Here is a 20,982-nt window from a genome sequence, read left to right as displayed (position 1 = left end):
TGATTTCACTTCTGCCAGATACCCAGAAGTGCAATTGCTGGGTCGTAGGGTAGTTCTGTTTTTAATTTTTTGAGCAACCGCCATACTGTTTTTTCAGAGTGGCTGCACCAGTTTACATTCAGTGCACAAATGTTCCCTTTTCTCCACATCCTCACCAGCACTTATCTCTTGTCTTTTTGATAATAGCCATCCTAATGGGACTCAATTGATTTCTCATTGTTTTCATTTGCACATCCCTGATGCTTAGTGATGTTGAGTATATTTTCGTGTGTCCATTGGCCTTTTGAATATTTTCTTTAGAAAAATGTCAGTTTGAGTCCTTTGCCCATTTTTACATTGGATTATTTCAGGTTTCTTTTTGCCATTGAGTTATAAGAGTTTCTTATATTTTTTGGATATTTACCCCTTATTAGATGTATGATTGGCATTTTTCCCATGGATTTTTCCCATTCCATATGGATTTTTCCCATTGCATAGTTTGCCTTTTCATTTTGTTAGCTGTTTCTTTTGCTGTGCAGAAGCTTTTTAATTTAATGTAGTTCCACTCATTTATTTTTGCTTTTGTTGCTTGTCTCACTGTGTGTGTCACAGGGAAGCAGAGCCTCTGTGCCCTATAGAAGCTACAAAAATACTGGCTTTATAGGCTGTCATGTGGTTAGGCATTAGCTGCATTCCCTGGGCCTGGCAAGTCTGATGTACCCAGCCAGCATTGTAAATGAGCACTAGTGATCAAGGAGGCATCTGCATTGGGGAACGTATTTGTTTCTTACTGCGACTCTAACAAATTACCACAAAGTTAGTAAGTTAAGACAACACAAATGTATTATCTTTTCTAGAGGTCAGAGGTCTGAAATTGATCTTATTAAGCTAAAATGAAGGTGTCAGCCATGTTGTGTTCTTTCTGGCGGTTCTAAGAGCCTGTTTCCTTATCTTCTCCAGTTTCTAGAGTCTACTGCATTCCATGGGTCAAGGCCCCTTCCTCCATGGCCTTGCCAGTAGCGTATCATGTTCAAATCACCTTCTCACCCTTGCCTTCTGCCTCCCTCTTTTAAGGACCTTTGTGGTTACATTTGGGGCCACTGAATGATCCAGGATAATCTTTCCACCTCAAGATCCCTAAGTTAATTAGATCTTTAAAGCCTTTTTGCAATGTAAAGCAACACATTCACAGATTTGAGAGATGTGGATGTGTTTGAGAAGCCATAACTCTACCTGCTACAAAAATCCTTTCTGTGGATCCTTTCTGTGGATCAACGGAAGCAGCAATATTTATCTCCTAGGGGCTTCAGTGATCTAGGTCTTGGTGGGGACATCTGCAGCCCATTGGCATTTAGTGTTCTCTGACAGTAGTATGTTCATTTGATGGGTCTTGTGGTTTGGGGTGGTCCCAATTACTCCAGACCCTCTGTTTCTGTTTTTGTTTTTGTTTCTGTTTTTCCAAGCCAGTTACCTCAATTGCTTTTGGTGGTTCTATGAGCTACTGCGTACTTTTTCTATACTTTCCTTCTCTGCTTAAGTTAATTAGATCTCTGTATGAGAGAGAGACCATATAGTTAGTATGGGTGAGATAGATGATATTTGAAGATGGAAAGTCCAGGCAAAACAACAACAGCAACAAGAACCCCCCAAAAACAGCAACCAAAAAACAATTAAGTTTCCAGCTTCTAGCTGTTATAAAGGCTAGTCACTGATTTGTTGAATAAATGTTGTAGAGATTAAGCAGTTATTTTTAATCTTAAAGGAATTTCATCTAAAAATAAATGTTTTAGGGTTGCCTGGGTGGCTCAGTTGGTTGAACAGCTGATTTCAGGTCAGGTCATGATCTGGCAGTTGGTGAACTTGAACCCCGCACTGGGCTCTGTGCTGACAGCTCAGAGCCTGGGGCCTGCTTCAGATTCTGTCTGATTCCCTCTCTCTCTTCCCCTCCCCTGCTCACACTCTGTCTCTCTCAAAAATAAAATAAACATTAAAACATTTTTAAATATTTTAAATGACTCCTGGATTTTAACTTGCTGTATAGTTAAATCAAACTATCAATGCTCATTCAATGTAATGTACATTGCATTAAAGTAATCGATGCATTATAAAATCAGTCCATCAGTTTCTCTGTCTATATATATATATATATAGATAGATAGATAGATAGATAGGTATCTCCTGAGATCTATGTTACATGAACATTCACAAAGCTTGTATGATTTAGTTTGTGTCTGTTTCTCATTGTGGTGGTGACTACAGAGCTGGTTTTACCTTTCTTTTTGGCATATATTCCTTCTGGAAGAGGTAGAAAGGTCAACTAATTCAGTTTACCCAGGGAAGCCTGCTTAGCATCTCTGCCTGTGGTCCTCTCCCTCCCTTTTATTGTTCTGCGCCACTCCTTGCTATTCCAGCACTGAAAGCAACAGGGACTGTAAATATCATGTGTCACTGTGTCCTTTTGCTCTGAGAAGAACTCTCTCTGAAGTTTACAAATGTGACGACAAGGCAGCGTCTTTTTTAGAGGAATTAACAGATATTTTGACTTACATTCTAGAATTCACCTAGAAAGACAAAACAAAACAAAACAAGAACATAACTCTTCATTGCTAGTTAGTTCTTGCTAATGCGATGTAGGCCACAGCTAAAAGGGATGTTAAGATCACCTGGGTCAAACTTGTCATGTTACAAGTGAGGAAGCTGTGGCTTAGAAAGCTTAAATAGCTAGCTCAAGATCAATACATTTTTAGCAGCTTCATTGTCTGATTGTATTATTTCTTAAGTTGTCTTTGAAAATGAAAGTGCTCAGTTTATTAAATGTTAGGTAACCAAGAATAAATCCTTTTCTAATACTAGTACTTTTCTAATAATAATATTAGATTATATCCTAAAATTTCTCTTTCTCTTGAAAATTATGTTACAGATAGCTTTAGAACTTAATTTGATGAAATTAAATCATATTAGTTTTATGGATCAATAAGTGTCCATGGTTTAAAATTAATAACCATAACAAGACTCCATTTACTTATTTATTGTATTTCTTGAATAATTTTATTGCAGCCAGTTTTGAATTTTCAGAAATCAAGCTTTGGGGCTCCTGGGTGGCTCGGTTGGTTAAACATCCAACTTCTGCTCAGGTCATGATCTAGCATTTTGTGGGTTCGAACCCCACATAAAATTCTGTGCTGACAGCTCAGAGCCTGGATCCTGCTTATGATTCTGTGTCTCCTTCTCTCTCTGCCTCTCCTCACTTGTGCTCTGTCTCTCTGTCTCTCTCTCTCTCAAAAATAAACATTAAAATTTTTTTTAAAAGAAATCAAGATTTTACTTATAACTTACGTTGAAGAATATTCATGGATATTTCATCTTGAAACATTATAAAGTGAATTTTAAGATATAAACCCTCAAATCATTTCCTAGATAGAAAAAAAAAAATACCACACATGAAAAATTTTCATTTTGTTGTTTGTAGCACATATGGCCACAAGAGGGCAATCTGTGAAAATAATTGCAATTGCAAGGACCATAGCATTTAATAAGTGGATGTTAGGTACCTTTGATCGTGAATTTAGCATCATTGTCGGGATACATAAAAGGGTTCCATTTTAACTACATAGTATTTAATTTTAAATAAGACAAATTAAGCTCTACATTTTCCTATAGGTTGTAATGTTTATAGCTATGCAATAGATATATCCCATGTGTGACACTGGAATAAGATTACATTCTTGTAATGATACCTCAGAAAAGCAATTGTAGTAAACTGTCAATACTGTCCTAGGAGAGTGACAGTGATCAAAATAATTCTTATTTGTAAAGTTGTCGTGGATTTTGATGACTCTTGCTTAATCACTGATAAAGGTATCTCTTGCTTTGGCGCACATCACATAAGACGTAAGGAAAAATAAAAGGATCCCTTATGGATTAAAAGCTTTTTTGATAGGTAGAAGTAGATCAATTATTAATTTTATCTACATCCCTATGACTCAAGTTAATGTAGCACAAGAATGATAACTCTTCACAGGACCAAAGAGGAAAAAGTGTTTAGAGGATAAAGAACGGTTTAGCATACTGAGCACTTCAAAAATCTCTGCCCACACTAACTTCCCACCCCAACAATCCCCAAAATAATACATGTCATCTAAAATGTACATTCACTTTTGTTCTTAGGAAAATAATGCAATGGAGTCTTCCAGTCAAATTTCTGGAAGCAGGTGTTCTTTATGATAGCATCACCTTCATTCCTGCCAAGAACATAATGTTCAGCGCACAATTCCAGTTTTATTAATTTCATTATTGTGTGCAGTACTCTGCCCATTCTACCAGACATACTGCAGGGTGACTCAAACAGCTCAGAAGAGAATTTCTATTTATATCCAACATTGTGTTTATTTGTCACAGCCCTTAATTTTTTTAAGATTATATATTTTCAAATTTAATAAAGATGCAATAATAACAAATTTGTTACAGAATTATATTTTTGGTGGTACCTCAGACTATGTACTATAGATTTAATTTGAGATTTTATAAATTAACTAAGCTACTTAGTAGAAAACATTCCTTCGAAAATATGCAATGGAAAAAGCTTGAAAATAGCTTTTTTTAATGTTTACTTATTTTTGAGACAGAGCATGAGCAGGGAGGGGCAAAGAGAGAGGGAGACACAGAATCTGAAGCAGACTGCAGTCTCTGAGCTGTTGGCCCAGAGCCTGATGCGGGGTTTGAACCCATGAACCACGAGATCATGACCTGAGCCGAAGACAGATGCTTAAACTGACTAAGCCACCCAGGTGCCCTGAAAATAGCTTTTCTTTTTTAATCTTACAGAGAATAATTCTTTTACGTTTCTTTAAAGTTCTTTTTGACCTAAGAAGCATCCTCTCACTACCTTTAAGGTTCCTATATTAGGTATGGTGTAAAATTTACACTTACTAAGTTGCTATAAATGGTAGCACCATGAGTTAATGATCAAACTTAGAAAAGGAGTAACTAAAACTAGTTTTACATGTTCTGCTGCAGGAACTGGGCATTTCCGTCAACTAAGTGAGGCTCTAGGATTTGGTTTTTTAATGAAACCTGATAACGATTGCTATTGAGTATGGTTTCTTTCTCTTTCTGTGACTTTTGCATCATATTTCGTTTTGTCACAGACACTGAAGCTATAGTGCAAAAAAATTAATGGGATGTAGAAATAGAAGAGAGGGAAAAATAAGGAAATAACAATAATGCTTTGAAAATGCCCACAGAATAATAGAAATAACATATAAATGAAATCAACAAATATTAAGGTGTCTATAATGTTAGTTATTTTCAAATAATATGTCCAGTTACAGTGTTCTCAAGAAATTTCTCAGGTATGTGTTATTGTAGCTAGTTTACAGCCTGAGAAACCATGATGTTAAAAGTTAAGTATCTTGCCCAGGGACACATAATAGCCATTATGCAAAGTAGCAGAGCCATGATTCAGCTGGTGCCATCTGAGACCAAATCCAGTTTGTGTGTGTGTTATTTTGTTATTGTTTGTTTGCTTGTTTTGCTCTTGTGAAAGTTCCTAAAGGAAATCACTAAACTACCAGAATACTAGAATTCACAAAATTTCTTGAATATTCATAATGCCTAATAGAAAGAAGAATCAGAAGGAGAAAGGATGTAAAGAAAGGGAAAATAGAGTAAAAGCAAGAAAGAGGAATATAATTTGCCAGGATTGGAAATGGAGAATTTTGATATGGTATCTGAGAGACACCAAAACATAATACAGAGTAGAAGGCGCTTTTCCACACATATGCTCTTACTCCCCTGCATTCTGCCCTAAACCCTGCTTTGCCCATGTGCTGTCAGCTCTTGTGGTCTGTGCGTAAGCTCTGACTCACCCAGGCACCACAGGGAATAAGGGGCTCGCTCTCAGATGTTACAGCTATGTTACTCAACTTCAGCCAGATTTCTAAAGATTTTTCGGGCTTCATTTTAGGCCCCTCCCTTCCTTCCTTCCTTCCTTCCTTCCTTCCTTCCTTCCATCCTTCCTTCCCTCCTTCCTTCCTTCCTTCCTTCCTTCCTTCCTTCCTTCCTTCCTTCCTTCCTTCCATCCTTCCTTCCCTCCTTCCTTCCCTCCTTCCTTCCTTCCTTCCTTCCTTCCTTCCTTCCTTCCTTCCTTCCTTCCTTCCCACACTGTATTGATGACACCAGTGCTGAGTTTTGACACACAGCTTCCAGATCTTTCCTTTCATATTGAGTTTTCCTGCCTTCTTGGAGTGTTATCCATAGAGAATTCAAATTTTAATAACGAATCTGAACACTGTATCTGAAGTCAAGCATGATTTTTCTCACTAAATTTCATGTTTTGGGATGTAAATGCAGACTTCTAATTCCCCATTCACAGCTTTTTTTTCCAGTGCTCAGGACATGTCCATGCAAATTGACTGTAGTATAGACAACCTTGACTTTTCAGAATTACTGAGACTGATAAGGTTAGGTCCCAACCATGACCTGGTTTAAAGTGTGTAAATGCACAAATTTAGCAGTTAGGCACCAATCTGAGCCCAATTTGTCTGTAGATTATAAAAAATTCTCATAAGCTGAACAGAAGCAATTTTGATATCCCAGAAGCCTCCTGTTCTTTATGTAGAGCACGATTATATGTGTGTGTGTATGTGTGTGTGTGTGTGTGTATTCATGCAGACATATATTGTGTATATATAATATATATATTATACATACACACATGTCTGTGTGATATGTGTATCATATCAATATATATATGTTGTGTCATGTCTGTGGTATTTTTCCTTAGAAAAATAAAATATGCAGTTTTATTTATTTTAGTGAGAGTAGTGACATGTCCCATACTTCATAAATTTTTATTTAAACAACCATATTTTTTAGCTAAGTAGGTCCTCCTATGACTCAAGACAAACTTGGTGATGAACATGGACGAATTCTAGTAAATTCTAGTACCACTTCAGAGAATAAAACTGATTAATTTATTATAATCACAGCATTACTTCATAGCATCATTACCTCTATATTTTAACAAACTGCCTCAAATTCATTCTGTATGAAATTTGCCCAATTATTAGCATTTTAACAGACTAAGTTATTCTGAAATGTTTTTTTATAGCATAGTTAATTGCATTGTGGCCTAACCTCCTTCACTTTTGCATTGATATCATATTTAGCATATGAAAGGGTCTTTTTCATTTATATAACCTGTCACTTAGAAGTTGTTACTTCCATTATTAAAATTCTGAGAAAGCCTGGGACTAGTAAAAGACTATGCCATTCATTGCCTTAATTCTGGTTGCTGTCTGGGGTAAAATGTGGAGAGGAAATTCCTTAAGGTATTTTGTCATCACCCTTATCATAGTTAGATATTATATATAACCCTGCAACCTGGGACAAGTGCTAAAGCAGTGTATAAATTATACGATTTGTCCTGGCTCTGAACCTAACAAATTAATAATTAAGAAACAGAATACATAATGAGCATGTATCTACTCTGTATTTCTCTAGATTTGCCAGTTTGATTATGATTGTCATATGATTATCAACTACCCTAGGAAGACTGTGTTTTGATGTTTAGTGCTTATACATATGAAGATCCATTTTCCAAACCACCTGTCTCTTCTGTTGCACCTGTTCCTTCCTAGTCACCATTTCACAAGGAATGTTTTCCCTTGCCAAAGATCTATTATTGCAAACCAATTAGTATAAAGTATGACAAGTGACTCACTATAAAGGTTTGGTGGCATAATGTTCTGATCACGAACATAGTGAACATTGTTTTTTGTGGTGTGTTTTCTTTTTATGCAACTATTTGACTAATGCCCAAAAATAACTGCCTTGTTTACAGGAGATAAAAGAGTACTAAGTAAAATTTGCCTTTTTTAACCCCAATGTCACAGTCTTACTTTCATCACATCTTAGGTGGAAAATGATGTGGTTAACACTTCTCTATTCAAAATAGACTCCAAACTCAAAAACATGATATCTTTAGCTAACACATAATAATTTCCATTTCCACAAAAGATTTCCTGGTGTCCTGATTTATCTAACTTAAATTTTACTTTTTTGATATCTTTGTATAAGTTCTGTTAAGTGCCGTGTATACTTGTGTCATGTCTGTGGTTCTTCAAAACCATAATTATTCCAATTATGAATTTTTCTAATTAACCATTCAGTAAATAACTTCTTAGCATAGAAGATAAAGTTGTGAGTACGGTCTTTAATCTCATAAGACTTACAGAATCAATTTATAGATAAAGCAAGAAAAAATACAGATTTTTCTGTCACATTTTATGATCTAACCATCAGTAACTTAGTACTAAAGATTAATAAGCCATTATCCATGGTCTTTAAGAGAACTGACAGTGAATTGAAGGAAATGAATATACAAATAATTCTACTGTAAGAGATAAGGTTGTAAGCCTTCTAATAAAACTATAGACAGCAGGATCTGGGACTATCTGAGAAGGAGAAATTATACCACTGTTTGAATATAAGAATGGATAATTATTATATGAACATTTATATATTATATTGAATGAATAACTACAGCATAGTAATTCACACAAGGATTGGTTGCAACTATGATAAACGGAGTTATTTAGGATGCAAGATTTTCCTTTGTTCTATTTTATACACACATGCACAAATGCACACACACACACACACACACACACACACACAGAGGCTTTTTAAGGATTCAAAGTTAAATATTTATTTCTCTTTTGGGCGACCTGCAAACTGAATTTTAACCACCTATGGTTGGTTTTTTGTTTTTTTTTTGTTTGTTTGTTTGTTTTGCTTCTATACTTTTGTTTTGTTTTGATTTAACCTGCTTTGGCCTACTTCTTATCTGAGTAAAAAAATCTAATGCCACCTAACCATGTTTTAAGGCTTTCCTCTTTCCCTAATTACTTCTGATGATTATCAGCATAGGGACAATTAGAAAAATCAGTTCCTGTCTCCTGCAGTTTGTTTTAATTACCAAATGTTGTTATGTTTCTATATTCACCAAAAATGGAGTGTATTGTCTATAATTTGGTAGTAAAAAGTGAATATACATTTTAGGGCCTCCTATCTATGCAAGTCTATAATTCTACTATTCAAAGTAGCTTCTTTAAAGTGAACCTTTTTGGGGTGCCTGGGTGGCTCAGTTGGTTAAGTGGCCAACTTCGGCACAGGTCATGATCTCGCGGTCCGTGAGTTCGAACCCCGTGTCGGGCTCTGTGCTGATAGCTTGGAGCCTAGAGCTTGCTTCTGTTTCTGTGTCTTCCTCTCTCTCTGCCCTTCCCCCATTCTCACCCTGTCTCTCTCTGCCTTTCAAAAATGAATAAATGTTAAAAAAAAATTAAAAAAAAATAAAAAAAATAACGTGAACCTTTTTACTGACTTCCAGGGAATGGTGTTGTCACTATATCTTGTGTATGTTTCTGGCATTCATTCTATCAACTAATATTCATTGAGTTGTGACTTTGTGAGGCACTCTTCTAAGCATTGAGGTTATAACAATGACCAAAACAAAATTCCCTGCCATTACATAATTTACATAATTCTAGTAGAAGGAAAAAATGAGTTAGTTTGTTTTTTGGTATCAAATTCGTATAAAGAAAAGGTCCAGATGCATATCTGAATCATTAGGACATTTGTTCTTCTTTTGAATGCCTGGTTTTAGAAACTGTACCCACATACCCATAGGATGCAATTGTGGATATACTGTATATGCAATCTGAAAACAGATTGTAGTGGGAGTCTTACATTGCAAATGTTAGTTACTCTGACATCTTTGCAGATCACTTAACTGCTCACATTTGTAAACATTGTTGGCCTCAGACAGAAAATTAATGTTCCAATTCTGTATAGTAGATGGATGAAGTTAATGGCATATCATTTTAGGTCATTAAAATTGCCTAAGATACTCATTATTTTAATGAGCATTTATAAATACCAGTTTATATTTCTCATGACACTTATTCCTTTTCATCTACTCTTTTAAATTAATGCTGTACATTTTGAGCATCTCTGTTTTCTCTGTTTTGAATATCTCCTGAATATCTCACATCTCTAAATAATCTGGAGTATTCCTCTTGAGGGACCCCACAAGATTGCTTTCCTATTCACACTTCCACTTAGTGCTGGCAGAAAGGCTTATCTCTCATTTGATTAAAATAGATTAATATTGCAACTGTGAGTTCATTATCATGCCTCCTCTTTATTGCAACTTCTGTCTTGGTGGCTGTGGAAGAGCATAGTCACTATGTTGTTTCTCTTTTCTTTTTTTTAACTTTTTTTTAAGTTTATTTACTTTGGGGGTGAGGGAGGGACAAAGACATGGGGAGAGAGAATCCCAAGCAGGTTCTGCCCTCCCAGATTAGAGCTCTATGGTGGGAGAGGGTGGACATGGAGGGGAGGGGTGTGCTCAGTCTCAGGAACATGAACTGAGTTGAAATCAAGAGTCAGACGCTGAACCAAATGAGCCACCCAGGCACCCCTGTTTTAAACTTTAAATGCATCTTTTTATTCCCTTATTTTAGATTTAATGTGTTCCTGAAATGGATAAACCTCACTAAATGTGTGTATTCTTATTTACATCAAGTTTAATTTTCTTCTACACTATTAACTTTCTCCCTTTCTTTAAATTACAATTTATTTAAAATGATTGATAGACAGCCCTGGTTATCCTCTTTATGCTATCAGTAGTTTTAGAGATTTTGCACATCATAATCTAGGGAGGAAAAACAATACATTGACAACCTGGGCATATTTTATGGAAGTCCTTTTCCCCCAAGCCTTTCCTGACTGCTGCAAATGCCAATTATTCTCCCCTCTGAACTGATTAAGGTTTTTTTGTTTTTTGTTTTTTTTTTTACATTTATGCTTGTGTTTTTAAGCCATGTTTACCAAGGCCCTAGGATTATGTCAGGATGCGTCAATGAGGATAGCTTCAGCAGGACTGTGAACAAGCAGGACTCTGATTCTGACTCAAACAAAGAAATTCCACTTTTATATGGCTTACATCTTGGGCTCCCACATATAATTTCACTTAAAATACATTCTGTTTATGGTTACCAGAGCAGAGGTGGAAGGTGGGATGGGTGAAATAGGTGATCGGGAGATTAAAGAGTACACTTATTTTGATGAGCACTGAATAATGTATAGAATTGAATGTATAGAATGAATTACTATATTTGACACCTGAAACTAATATGACACTATGTTAATTATACTGGGATTAAAAGTAAACACTTAATAAAATAAAATATATTCTATTTAGAAAAAAAAATTATCAATCACTGGATTATATCAACATTTTACTCGAAGAATCTATACTATGCCTCTTACTGCTGACATCTAGCACTCCCAGATTATTTCAGGTACTGGCGTTGAGCTCTGTATCAAATTTAGGCACAAGTTGTTCATTATTATATTCCCCTCCTGGCCCTCCATTAGAGTCAGAATGGGAATATAATCATGTGACTGAACATCAACATCATGAACATCATCTAGTTGACCAGGAAAATGCCACTTCCTTTTTGAGTCTACCTGGTTTGCTATCCAAGTTATCGGTTTGGCCAAAGAGGCTGCCTTCTCTAAGTAGAAGCCTTTTGCTTCAGGTAGGAGACTAAGAGTGGGATGCTGCACTGGTGAAACACCATCCGCATCCTAGTGTATTGCTTACTCGCCCCTCCTTTTAGCTTCTTTTGCTGGCCTTTCTTCATTTTGCTGGACTCTTTTAATATTGGGGCACTGGAGGGTTTAATAGTTAGACTTCTCTTTTTTTCCAGTATTTACTCCCCCAGGTCTACACACTGAAGACTTCCAAATTTATTGTTCTTGCTAAGACTCTCCACTGAAACCCAAGCTCATGTGTCCAACCACCTAGTTAAAATCTCCATGTGAATGTCTAATAGATGTCCATGTTGAAAATCGAGTTGTGGATCTTCCTTCCAAACTTGATCCAACTATAGTCTTCATGTAGGTAGAATTCTTGGAGTTATGCTGGTTTCTTATTTCTCTTATTTCCAAATCTACCTTCAAAATATTTTTAAAGTCCATCTAGGTCTCAGTCGCCTTTACCACTTCCACCTTTGTCTGAGCCACCATTAGCTTTCACCTGAATAGCGCCCTAGTTCATTTCCCTTGTACCGCTCTAACCTCCCCTCCCCAAGCCTCATTCTTTTTTGTTTTTAAATTTTTATGTATTTTTAAAATTCCAATATAGTTAAGTTTCAGTTTTACAATATAATGATTCAACACTTGTGTACATTACTCAGTTATTACCACTTAATCCTCTTGATCTATTTAACCCATGTACACACCCACCGACCCTCTGGCAACCACCAGTTCTTTATATTTAAGAATTTGTTGTTGTTGTTGTTGGTGGTGGTCTCTTTCTTTCCCTTTGTTTGTTTGTTTCTTAAATTCCACATATGAGTGAAATCATATGGTATTTATCTTTCTCTGACTGACTTATTTCATTTAGTACTACACTGTTTATATCCACTCATGTTGTTGCAGGTGGCAAGATTTCATTCTTTTTTATGGTTGAGTAATACTCCATTGTGTGTGTGTGTGTGTGTGTGTGTGTGTGTGTGTGTGTGTATACATATATATATACACATACAAACATATATATCACATATTCTTTATCCATTCATCTATCAGTGGACACTGGGTTGCTTCAATATCTTGCCTATTGTAAATAATGAAAAGGTTCTCTACATCACTTCCCATCAGAAAAAGGCAAATCAAAACCACAGTGAGTTATCATCTCACACCTGTCAGAATGGCTAGAAAAACATCCACAAGAAACAACAAGTGTTGGTAAAGCTGCGGAGAAGAAGGAACCCTTATGCACTATAGGTGAGAAGGCAGTCTGGTACAGCAATTGCGTAAAACATTGTGGAACTTCCTCAAAAAATTTAAAAATAGAATTACCCTATGATCTAGTAATCCCACTACTGGGTATTGTCTATACTTTGCTCTTAACCCTGAAGCCAGAATGATTCTTTTAAAACGTTGGTCAACCATTTAATCATGTCTCTCCTCCCCTCAAGGCCTTCCATAGCCTTCCACCCTGCCTCCTGTCTTACTCAGAATAAAAGCCAATGCCCAGTTAATGCCCTATAACATCCACCATAATATGGCTTCTTGTTCTTATTGTGATTTCATCATCTAAAGCTCCCTTGCTCATGTACCCAGCTTGGGACACCACCCTCCCTTTTCTTTATTCACACCCTGAGCATGCTACCACCTTAGCACCTTTGTATTTCTTCTTTGCTTTACCCAATACCCTTTTCCTTTGGATACCTCCAGGCTCATTCTTCACCTCAAGTCTGTTTCTGTTCAAATGTTACTTTTTCCTGGGGGCCTTTTCTAATTACCTTTTAAAAAATTCAGTTCTCCTATTTACTCCACTGGAAGATAAGCTCCATGAGGAAAGGACTGTTTTTTCTGTTTTGTTCACAGTAGCATCCTCAACAGTTCAAACAGCTTTATAGAAAGTATGTATACACACACACACACACACACACACACACACACACACTGATTTCCTAAAGCACACATATATATATGTATATACATATATACACAAATAAAGTATATATGCATATATATACACACACACATGTATTTGTATATATATACACACATGCACACAAATATATATTTTTAAATAAATAAATAACATTTCTTTAAGTTCTTTAATATTGAAATATGTAAATAATATACCTTATCATGGGTATGATAGGTGTTAAGGTGCCCTTACATTTTGTTAAGATATTTCAATATCTAAATAATATATCTTTCTTATCATGGGTATGATAAATGCTAAAGTACCCTTAACATTTCTGTAGATGTAAAGGGGGATTTTAAATTTGCCTGCCATTTGCATCAAACTTGTTGCTTCTGATTTATGCTGCAGGCTCAATTCCAATGACCCTTAGATACTCTTAGATACTACCAGAATCTGTCCTCTCCTTGAACCTCCTTGACTCATGCATGGAGGCATTTCCATTACCTTCTTTCCCTAAATTGTAACAAATACAGCTTTTTATGGATAATTTTAAGATAACGAAGGTATTACATCACCAAACAGAAAATAATTTAAAATCAGTAGTAGACATAATAGTTCATAAAGTTTATTGGTCATTCTCTGCCTCAGATTATGTCTTTCTGGCTGTCTCTCACGTGAAAGTTTGGATATTTGTTTATATCTTTACATCATTCTAGGTTTTAGTTATAGTCTAGGTATAAAAGTATAAATGTTGGTACATTTTAACTTATAGATTATAAAAACTACTCAGTAGATCTGTTACTGCATCATTTTGGACCCAGAGGACAAATTTGAACCATATAAACCTTTATGTTTCACTAACCCTTAATCTAAGTGTCATTGTCATCAGGACCAAAGCTCCTAAGAATAGAAGGAACATTTACCAATTCAGGTGCTCCTGGTCCTTCACCAGGGAGAAACAGTTAGCTTTACTCTGAATCCAGGGAGGAGACACACACAAAAATATCAAGCTTCTGTGACCATTGCTGAATGGTAATTTAACTCAAAAAGATTAGCAGTGTGATTATATTCACAATTTTTGGATTTTAATTTTTATAATATATGTATAGGGATTTTTATTAAAGATTACTTTAAAAATAATTATCTCCATTTAAACAATTTTATTATTATTTATTTTTAAATTCTAGTATAAATAACTTACAGTGTTATATTAGTTTCAGGTGCACAATATAGTGAATTGCTGTATCCCCAGTGCTTAGTACAAAGCTGAGAACATTATAGGCACTCAGTTTTTAATTGTTGAATTGATGAATCAGTGGTCCAATTTAAAGAAGTTTGTCAGGAAATTTTTTCAATAGAAGTGACATGGACATCAGAAGCAGAACTTTAAAATATGAAAACTCTTCCCAGTTATTGAGAAATAATAGATTATTGACTAAATTTTAGTCTTCTTGGCCCTACCTCTTATATTTAATAATGATTAGTTGAAACTAATTATTACCTACGTTCGTTTATTCAATGAATATTTATTAACCTTATGCCAAACATTATGGGAACGAATGCAACAGTTAATAAAACAAAAAATACATTCCTTTATAAAATGAATAAATGTCATTTTTCACATATAGTGCAATGGAGAAAATAAAGCTGACTAAGGGAATAAAGTGTTGCAGAGAAAGAGTGGGGACATACTTTTTAGACCGTCTTCAGATAAGAACTTACAGAAGTGCTGACATTTAGGCATACCCTTAAGTAACTGATGGACGGAACCATCTGACTATTGGGTGGGCTGGGGAGAGAGCCAGGCAAAAGGAGCCGCAGTTGCAAATACCAAGGAGGCAACATCAATATGGAATTTGAAATCACAGCTCACTAATCCCTCTTCCCTTGTTCTAGTGCCTGTTTCTCTTCACTCTTCTACTTCTTTCCATTACACTTATCCCCTCTGACATACAATTTACTTATTGTATTGGTGGTTTCTGTACTTCTTCCCACTGCAGTGAGAGCTCTACAAAGAAGGGTGTCTGTCTATTGTGTTTACCAATATATGCTAAATGCCTAGAATAGAATCCACCTCATAGCTGGTACTCAGTAGATCTTCACTGTATCAATTGACATTATATTTTGGGAACTGCAAGGAGATCATTTGGCAGTGGACAGTATATAGGGCTGTGGTGGCATGAACTGAGGACAGAATTGTATTTAGGGGCTTTGTATTTTCTTCAAAATATGACAGGAAGCTTCTGGAAGGTTGAGAGTAAGAGAATGCAGTGGCCTGATTCACATATTTAACAGATCTTACAGGCTGCTGTGTGGAGAACAATCCACATTCTCCAACAGCCCCCAGTTGAGTGTACAAGCACACCAACATGCTAATAACTCACCTTTTGCAGACTTTAGTAAGGGCCACAATTGAAGGGTGGACTAATTGTGTGACAGTAAAAAGTTTCTGGACTGATAAGACTTCATAGATGAGGGGGCACTGAAACTAGATCTTGAAATGAGTAAAAAGAAAATTCCAGGCAACCAAAAACAATTGGGCAAGGGATAAATGAAACACAATTGTTGTTGGGTTGAATAAAGAAATTTGGAAAATCGGTTTGGATTCTGAGTGCTGAGAGGGTAACAATAACAGTAAGTTTTTAAAAATACATTATCTCTGTTTTTACAATGAGTAGAAACCTATTTTAATCCCCCCTTCAAAGAAACCTGATGTACAGGGAAGCTAAGTCAAAGCTTTATTCATCAAGAAAGAAGCATGGAGATTTGAACTTGGATCTGTTTGGTGCTAGATCCCATGTACTGAGTTGGTGATTTAATAATAATACAATCAAAGTTCAAAGAATTATCCAATTCCTTGCATCTAATAAGTTCAATCACATTAATATTTATTTTGTATGACTGGGGATGCTAGAGTGTGTAATGCTGTCCAAGGCATCGTAATCATGTTACTGATTATGGCCCTTTTGATATTAAAGCAATGCATTTATAATAAGAATTTCTGTCTTTGTTATGAAATGTTAATATTTATGTCCCTTTCATTTATTTATGTGTGGTGAATGTCAAGTACAAGGCAGATAAATTGAAGAAATTAATGTATGCCCATAATTTATCATGATATAATAAACTCTTGATTCTGTATCTGCATGGCCTTCTAATCAACAAGCTGAAAAATTGTGACTTGACCATAGTCATTTAGATGTCTACATTTCCAACCAGGAGGTTGTGATCCAGGACATAATAATAACTTATAATAATTCACTAATACTCACATTCATTTAAAATGAAGTTTTGCTGAGGTCATCCTCTACATGGTGTTTTAACTTTTCATTCCTTACTTAGTTATTGGACAGAAGAAATTACTGATAACACAAAATTGGTCACATGACCTGGGCTTAGAAGAGAGAGGAAACATTAAAAATGGAATTACAAAAGTTTTTTTTAATGTTTTATTTATTTTTGAGAGAGATGGAGAGACAGAGTATGAGCAGGGGAGGGGCAGAGAGAGAAAGAGAGAGAGACAGAATCCGAAGCAGGCTCCAGGCTCTGAGCTGTCAGCACGGAGCCCAAAGCAGGGCTCAAACCCACCAACTGTGAGATCATGTCCTGAGCCAAAGTCATACGCTTACCCGACTGAGACACCGAGGCGCCCAAAAAATGGAATTGAATGGAGAAAAGGTGAAAAGATAGACTTCTCAAAGAAGAAATATTAGCCAGTGGCTCTTGAGGATAAGCACACACCAGATCAGTGTTTCTCAATCTTGCTCACATTGTAGCATAAAGAGGAAATCATAAAGTTTTCCATTATACTAATGTAGACAGAGGAGGGTGCTCATGCCTAGTATTGAGTACCTCAGGAGCTCTGGAAGTCCTAGGATTTGACAAATCACTCTGAATCTGAGAGACTGGTGTTTTAGTACACCTGTAATCTGTTTGCAACACACCGGCTGGGAAGCTCTGTCCTAGTTAGCTCAGAATGATTCATGGTGTCACCAAGAAAAGCAGGACATTTTTATCTTGCTTATGTTCGGTTTGACTATAAAAAAAGAATTCCACTACATCAGCTATCCCTTAATCCTGTTTGCACATTGAAAAAAAAATCTGGGGGGATTTAGAAAAACACCATTTTGGCACCCTTAAACTAATTACATGAAAAATCACTAGCGTTGAGGCCTAACCATTGGTATTTTTTAAAGCACCATAGCGGATGCTAATGTGCAGAACATTCTACTCCACTAGATGATCACTAGTGTGTTCTATATCTCTAACCATCTAGGATTTTAAGTGACGTTAGGAGATAGTCTATAGCAACCTAAGTTTGGAGAAGCCATTGAATATGTGGATGCTTTGCAGGGACAATTAAGGAAAACCCACAAAAGAGACTGTCTTTCAGAAAAAGTGCAAACCATTGCTAATGATGCCTAAGAAGATCCCCAGAGTTAAAATTGCCTGAAACCTTCCCTTTCTCCTTGTGACAAGATTCAAGTGGAACTATCAGTCTCAGACTTTGATATGAGAAAAGAAGAGATAAGGATAGGGGCAAATAGATGTGAGATTGTAAGGAAAGGAATTTTAGTATAAAACAATCAACTATTAATCTGCCACAAATGAGTGAGCAAGCAGCAAAGAGAGGCCTTAGCAGACTGGAGAAATGTTTATTATTGACCTGCTGTGAAAGGAATGTAAGGGATGAAGGGCCAGGCAGTACAGAGAGCACTGCTGAGGTTGAGGATGATGAATTTGTCAGTGTTTTGATTATCTGAGGTGCTCCAACGACACACATCAACTCAGGTTGTAGCAGAGAAGCTGGACGAGTGGATTAATACAACTGTTTACTGAATGGGTCAAACAGAAGTATATTAAGAAAATAGAGTGAGGGTTTTGGCAAGAGAATGAAAGATATGATGGACCATGGATTCTTGGTTGGGTATAGAGAGAGTGAAAATGGGAATTAGCAGATAGATTGGGACAGAACTTGGTCAAATGGTATTTATTTTCATGATGTCCAAGAAAAAGTGTAGTGAAAATAAGAGAACACGAGAATGGAAGAAAGGGGAGTCACATTCTGGGGAATACATTCCCCTCCACTCCAGGTGGCTGGACTCCCATTAGAGTACTTCTTCTGGCCCCATTAGAGTAACTTGTATGCCCCCAGGAAGAAATGGCTTCCTTAATAGATGAGTTTGATAGAATGAACTGGGCATGTGTGACTCATCCCTTTCCTCCCTTCTGTTCTCAGTCTGTAGAACTGCCTCCTCCAAAGAGCATGCATTCTAAACTGCTTTCTGCCATGCTATAAAAACTCTAGCTTCTAGCAACCCGCCCATTCACAGCCAAAGCTTTTAATTGAAGAAGTTAAAATCAACTGATTTGCTTGCATGTCTAAGCTTGTTCTTTAATATAGGTATATTTTATTATTCTCTCTCTTTTACATGACAGTTTCACATGACAGTTTCATACCATTTCCTCACTTCTTCAAACATTCACTACTCCCTCCCCTAAGCTGACTCTCAGCTGATATCTCAGCTTCCTATGTTCCTGAGCAGTTACACAAACCCCCACCACTATAGTTACCAGCAAGGGAAACCACATGCTCTGCCTTCCCACCTGTTATGAAAGATGGTGTTGTCTTCTCTCTAAAGCCAGTGTCTTCTCTCATACGTTCTACCTCCTTTCACCTACTGAAGGACATTTCTCCAGAAATTCACCTTCTTCACCTATGATGAGCCTACATCACAATCTTTCACCTTCTGCTAGACCGTCTCCCTCAGCACAGCTTGTTCTTATTTCTTTCCCTCCTTTCCTTGTCAGCTACTGTCTCATTTCTTTGGTTCCTTGTACAGCAGTGTGCTTTAAAAGTATTGTATAAACACATGGTTTCCATTCCTCTCCTCCCATTTCATTTTAAATTTACATCGATGAGGCTTTTTGCATGTTGTGCATGCCCCTTCCTTTCCAACTCTGGACCAGGACATAGCAGGTGCGAGATGTTGATGCCCAGGAAGAACCATACTGCCATTTATGAACTCCCTTTCAAGGAGGGAGTGATGGTGGCTAAGAAGGATGTCCACATGCCTAAACACCTTGAGCTGGCAGACAAGAATGTGCCCAGTCTTCACGTCATGAAAGTCCTGCAGTCTCTTGAATCATGAGGCTGTGTAAAGGAACAGTTTGCCTGGAAACATTTCTATTGTTAGCTCACCAACGAGGGTATCCAGTATCTCTGCGATTACCTTTACCTGCCCCCTGAGATTGTGTCTACCACTCTGCGCTGCAGAAGTCCTGAGATTGGCAGGCCACAGCCCAGAGTTCTGGAGAGTGATCTGCAAGACTCACACAAAGGGAAGCTGATAGACACCTATAGACCAAGCGCTGTGTCCCCTGGTGCCGACAAGAAAGCTGAGTCCGGGACTGTCTCAGTAACTGAATTCCAGTTTAGAGGTAGATTTGGTCATAGATGTGGTCAGTCACCTCACTAAAGTTGGAGGAGGTTGTTTTGTGTTGAATAAATCTGTAGTCAGAAAAAAAAAAATAGGCTTTTCTCCCAACCATCTGCTGAATCCAGTAGCCAGTGCTCAGTCCTTGTTTTAATTGATCTTTCAGCACCATTTGATACAGATGATCACTCTTGCCTACCTGCTTCAGTGCTCACCCCTGGACTTCCAGGACACATCCCTCTCTTAGTCACCGCCCCCCCCCCCCGCCCCCACCTCACTCCGCTGATTTGTTCCTACTCATTCTCCTTCGCTGGTCTCCCAGGACTCTTTATTTTTGGAGTATACTAGGGCTTGGGTTTGGACCACTTCTCTTGTCTATTTACATTCACTTCCTGATGACTTCATTCCAGTTTTTTGGTTTTCAGTCTGTATGCTAATGTGGTCTACTGATTTGTATATTCAACTGCCAATGTGACATCTCTATTTAGATGACTAATAGAATCTCAAACTCAACATGGACCAAATTGAACAATTGGATTTTTCTCAGACCTACTTCTTTCACAGCCTTCATCTCATTGGTAGCAATTTCCTCCTTTCACTGCTCAGGCCAAAAACCTTGTAGTTGTTCTGGGTTCCTTTTTTGTCTTTCACAAACCACTTCTGATTCATCAAAAGAACCTGAATACTTCCAAAAAATTAAAATAGATCATTAGGTAGCCAATCACCAAAGAATTATTTCATGTGTGAAATCAGTTAGGAATTTATTAATTCCATTTTCATATTGTATACTGAATTAAAATCAGTACCAGATAAAGAAGTACCAAGATGTAATTTTGATTTATGGTGTGCCTTTGTAATCAGATAGAACTGGTTTCAAATGATGTGACTTTCCCATTTGCCTAAGATGTGGTCTTAGTTATATTTCCCTAAGACTCCATTTCCTTATATATAAGTGAGGAATAAATACCTCCTTTTAGAAGGTTTTGTAAAGGACAACTCTGGCATCCCTATAAATAATATCATTCAATAAGTAGCAGCTATTGAATTATTGTTCTT

At 36.8% G+C, this 20,982-nt stretch overlaps 1 protein-coding gene and 1 pseudogene across 11 annotated transcripts in view; both read left to right on the top strand.

Moving 5' to 3' along the window:
- The window catches only part of PPFIA2 (PTPRF interacting protein alpha 2), a 472,924-nt gene that overhangs the window by 126,059 nt on the left and 325,883 nt on the right, over window positions 1–20,982 (top strand). The gene's annotated exons all lie outside the window — the stretch shown is intronic.
- On the top strand, window positions 12,371–20,285 carry LOC128316445 (40S ribosomal protein S10-like; annotated as a pseudogene).

Source organism: Acinonyx jubatus, chromosome B4, assembly GCF_027475565.1.
Source record: "Acinonyx jubatus isolate Ajub_Pintada_27869175 chromosome B4, VMU_Ajub_asm_v1.0, whole genome shotgun sequence".
Lineage (NCBI taxonomy): Eukaryota > Metazoa > Chordata > Mammalia > Carnivora > Felidae > Acinonyx > Acinonyx jubatus.
The sequence above is the reverse complement of the archived record's forward strand: the minus strand, read 5'-3'. Positions and strand labels throughout refer to the sequence as shown.